This window comes from Protobothrops mucrosquamatus, unplaced genomic scaffold (genome assembly GCF_001527695.2).
Source record: "Protobothrops mucrosquamatus isolate PMUCROS unplaced genomic scaffold, P.Mucros_1.0 scaffold2585, whole genome shotgun sequence".
NCBI lineage: Eukaryota > Metazoa > Chordata > Lepidosauria > Squamata > Viperidae > Protobothrops > Protobothrops mucrosquamatus.
Genome location: NW_015388641.1, coordinates 2,354 through 7,438, shown reverse-complemented (window position 1 = coordinate 7,438; position 5,085 = coordinate 2,354). Strand labels below are relative to the sequence as shown.

At 43.4% G+C, this 5,085-nt stretch overlaps 1 pseudogene; it reads left to right on the top strand.

Annotated features, from left to right (window-relative positions):
- Window positions 1-2,878: 2,878 nt before the first annotated feature.
- Window positions 2,879-4,597, top strand: LOC107295960 (annotated as a pseudogene).
- The last annotated feature ends 488 nt before the right edge of the window (window positions 4,598-5,085 follow it).

Sequence of the window (5,085 nt, the reverse complement as noted above, 5' to 3'; positions counted from 1 at the left end):
GCATAACATTCCAAGCATTTTCCACTCCCTTATTGTAGGGTCATGGTTCACATCTTCCAATCAACTTGGAAGATGTGATTTACTTCCGGTTTCTTTCTCCCGGGCTATCCTTATGCTCCTCCCTCTTTCCCAGTTGCTGGTTTAACTATATATATACCAGACAGTTCTGCACATTGTCAAAGCAAGAATATACAGTATTCGCAGCGTTGACATTTATTTTGTTAGATAGCGCCCAGTGTTCAAGTCTGTCCAGATCCTTCTGTATCTTAAGCTTGTCTTCTGGAGTGTTGGCTATTCCTGCCAGCTTGGTGTCGTCTGCAAATTTGATGAGTTCCCCATCTATCCCCTCATCCAAATCGTTGATATAGATGTTGAAGAGCACTGGGCCCAGAACAGAGCCCTGGGCCACCCCACTACACACTTCCCTCCATGTAGATGCAGTTCCATTGAGGACCACACGCTGAGTACGGCCGGTCAGCCAGCTACGGATTCATCTGGTGGTGGTGCTTTCTACCCCACATTTTTCTATCTTGTCAAGTAGTAGGTTGTGATGTACTTTATCAAATGCCTTACTGAAGTCCAAGTAAATTATGTCCACAGCATTCCTCTGATCCACTAATTTTGTCACTTGGTCAAAGAATGCAATAAGATTTGTCTGGCATGATCTATTTTTGACAAACCCATGTTGGCTTTTAGTAATGACTTTGTTTGCCTCTAGGTCAGTGGTTCTCAACCTGTGGGTCGGAACCCCTTTGGGGGTCGAACAACCCTTTCACAGGGGTCGCCTAAGACCATCGGAAAACACATATTTCCGATGGTCTTAGGAACCGAGACATCGCTCCTCTATCTCCTTGCCCTCCTCTTGGCGCTCTCTCTCTCTCTCTCTCTCTCTCTCTCTCTCTCCCTCTCCCCACCTGGGCGCTTCTCCAACAAGGCTGGGCGGAGATGGCGGAACGGCCTTCCCCCCTCCCTGGCCAGCTGGATGGGGGGTTGGGGGTCACCACAACATGAGGAACTGTATTAAAGGGTCGCTGCATTAGGAAGGTTGAGAACCACTGCTCTAGGTGTTCGTTGATTCGTTGTTTGATTATCTTTTCCAGGATCTTCCCAGGTATTGAGGTCAGGCTGATAGGTCTGTAATGTCCTGGGTCCATTTTTTTCCCTTTTTTTGTAGATGGGAACTACATCAGCTCTTTTCCAGTCCTCTGGTAGTCCCCCTGTGCTCCAGGATCTTTGAAAAATATAGTTCTGCCAGTTCCTTGAGAACCTTAGGGTGTAATCCATCTGGTCCTGGCGATTCGAACTCGTCTAGGCTGGACAGGTGCTCACTTACCATTTTCTTGCCTATCTTAACTTGTGTTTCTATTCTGTTTTTTATGGCACTATTTTTTTAAATTTTGACTTTGGTCGCAAGCTGTAGTTCATTTTGAGCCTTGACTTTCCTCACTTCATCTTTGCAGGCTCGGGCTGTTTGCTGATATTCTAACTTAGTTATGTGCCCCTCTTTCCAGTTTCTATATTTGTCCTTTTTATCTTTCAATTTGTCAGAGAGTTCTTTATGCAGCCATGCTGGTTTCTTTTGAGAGCTGTTATTTTTCCTCTTTGTTGGTATTGTGCTAGACTGGGCTTTTATTATGTGATTTTTCAAAATTTCCCAAGCTTCTTGAGTTGTTTGCCCCTTCAGGATTCTTATCCATGGAATACTAAGTTTATTGAAATTAGCTCACTTGAAGTCCAAGACTCTAGTTTGACTGTGTTCTATTGCCTGTGCTTCCATAATGTTGAATTCCAATACTGCATGATCACTTCCTCCCAGGGTTCTTATGGCTTCAACACTTCTATCATTTCAAGTTGAAAAACACAGTCCAAAGTTCAAGCAATGGGATCTGGCAAAGCTGGGAAGGTGCACATCAAAAAAAGCAGGTGTTCCCGACAAACACATCTTCACCCAGGATCTGGTTAAATTATCCTTCCCCAGTTGTTCATTTTGAGGACGGGTGGGGCTGCTGCTGACCTCTGTGCCTCCCATTGCTCTGCTTTCCTCACCTGTGGATCGAGCGGGAGGCACAATTGACTATTGTATTTGAACTTGGACCTTAGTAGTCTTCCATGTGTCAAATGAATCATGATTAATGTAAGCGGATATTTTAACATTGTGGTATCTTTGCATTTAATTTTAATGTATAGTTTTTTCTTTTTTTCATATTTTCTACAACAATTTTATAAACAATTAACATTGCACTTTTCTTTAAATCCTATAGGCAAAGAGGATGGCAATAAGAGCACTCTGGACAACTGAGAATAAGAAGCAACGTTGAAAGAAAATTGACCCAGAAATCAAAATATTTTCCATTTCCTTCAGAAAGCCACAAAGTTCTCCTTCTCCAGCAGCTGATAGACAAAAGAGAGAAAATTAAGAAAAATTTCAAGCTGGAGTAAGAAGAGCATATGGAACTCAAGGATACATTACATGAAAAGTCAAGGGAGATTATTCTTTATTCAGTAAAAGAGGGAAATATCTGGAAGTCACTGGATAGGAAAAAGTCACGTGGAGAGCCACCCAAAGCAGGCAGTGATGCAAGCCATGCTCTGGGAAGAAAAAAACAGCTTTAATAAAAAAAAACAATTAAAAAGGTATCACACATGTTTTGACATCCTCAAGGATATAAGTGGTGGAAAAGCTCCATAGATGTGTTTCTTGTGCGAAAGATACAACTTGCAAATCACAGCTGATTACGCATGAGAGGACCCATACAGGAGAGAAGCCATAAAATTTCTCGAAATGTGGTAAATACTCTATTGAGCATGGCAATGTGGTGATACATCAGAGGACTGATGCCACGTATGAGTGCCTGGATAATGTGAAAGTTTCATTTAAAATTCGCACGTCATGAGACAACAGAGGACTCACACAGGAGAGAAACCCTTTGAATGTCCTGATTGTGGTAAAGATTTCAGTGAGAATTCCAGCCTGGTAACACACCAGAGGACTCACACAGGAGAGAAACACTTTGAATGTCCTGTTTGTGGTAAAGGTTTCAGTAATAATACCAGCCTGGTAACACACCAGAGGACTCACACAGGAGAGAAACCCTTTGAATGTCCTTATTGTGGTAAAGGTTTGAGTAACAATTCCAGCCTGGTGATACACCAAAGGACTCACACAGGAGAGAAACCCTTTGAATGTCCTGATTGTGGTAAAGGTTTTAGTATCAGTTCCAGCCTGGTGAAACACCAGAGGACTCACACAGGAGAGAAACCCTTTGAATGTCCTTATTGTGGTAAAGGTTTCAGTGAGAGTTCCAGCCTTGTGAAACACCAGAGGACTCACACAGGAGAGAAACCCTTTGAATGTCCTTATTGTGGTAAAGGTTTCAGTAAGAATTCCAGCCTGGTAACACACCAGAGGATTCACACAGGAGAGAAACCCTTTGAATGTCCTTATTGTGGTAAAGGTTTCAGTAAGAATTCCAGCCTGGTAACACATCAGAGGACTCACACAGGAGAGAAACCCTTTGAATGTCTTTATTGTGATAAAGGTTTCAGTAACAGTTCCAGCCTGGTGACACACCAGAGGATTCACACAGGAGAGAAACCCTTTGAATGTCCTTATTGTAGTAAAGGTTTCAGTAAAAGTTCCAGCCTGACGAGACACCAGAAGATTCACACAGGAGAGAAACCCTTTGAATGTCCTGTTTGTGGTAAAGGTTACAGTGACAATTCCACCCTTGTGAAACACCAGAGGATACACACAGGAGAGAAACCTTTTGAATGTCCTTATTGTGGTAAAGGTTTCAATCACAATTCCAGCCTGGTAATACACCAGAGGACTCACACAGGAGAGAAACCCTTTGAATGTCCTTATTGTGGTAAAGGTTTCAGTAACAGTTCCAGCCTGGTGACACACCAGAGGACTCACACAGGAGAGAAACCTTTTGAATGTCCTGATTGTGGTAAAGGTTTCAGTAAGAATGCCACCCTGGTAACACACCAAAGGACTCACACTGGAGAGAAACCCTTTGAATGTCCTTATTGTGATAAAGGTTTCAGTACCAATTCCAGCCTGGTAACACACCAGAGGACTCACACAGGAGAGAAACCCTTTGAATGTCCTTATTGTGGTAAAGGTTTCAGTAACAATTCCAGCCTGGTAAAACACCAGAGGACTCACACAGGAGAGAAACCTTTTGAATGTCCTGATTGTGGTAAAGGTTTCAGGACCAATTCCAGCCTGGTAAGACACCAGAGGACTCACACAGGAGAGAAACCCTTTGAATGTCCTGATTGTGGTAAAGGTTTCAGTGTCAATTCCAACCTGGTAGCACACCAGAGGATTCACACAGGAGAGAAACCTTTTGAATGTCCTGATTGTGGTAAAGGTTTCAGTAAGAATGCCACCCTGGTAACACACCAGAGGATTCACACAGGAGAGAAACCGTTTGAATGTCCTGATTGTTAAAAATGTTTCACTACCAATTCCAGTCTGGTAACACACCAGACAACTCACACAGGAGAGAAATCCTTTGAATGTCCTTACTGTGCGACAACTTTCAGTCACAATTCCAGCCTGGTGAGAAACAAGAGGACTCGCAAAGGAGTAAGGACCCACCCCACTTTGCATCTTAAGAAGACAGAACTCTTGGAATATTTCTTCCAACAGGCGTCTTTATTAAGAGATGATGCTTGCAGGCGTTCTAGACAAGACCTGGGGCCCAAGCCCTCCCATTCAAGGTTTAAGTGGCTCCAAGCAGTCCTCCCACCCCACCGTCCTTCCAGCGACAATCCCAGGCATTACATTTCCACCCCCTTTTTCCTCACGGCCGGCGGAAGGAAGACTTTAGAGAGGAGTACATGAAAGGTGATGGGCCCTATTGTTATGGTTAGTCCTTTTGGTGATATCCACATTCAGTCCCTTTGAAGTTGTAACGAAGGAAGTGAGAGCCATAAAACCCCTTTGCTCATCCCCCTTCCCCTTCGTGGTATGACAGAATCCAGAGAGGGCAGAAATGGGGTTTTCCATAGTCGATAACTAGAGATGAAATATAATTGGATTCTGACATCCTGCCCCCTTAAAAATAAGATAGA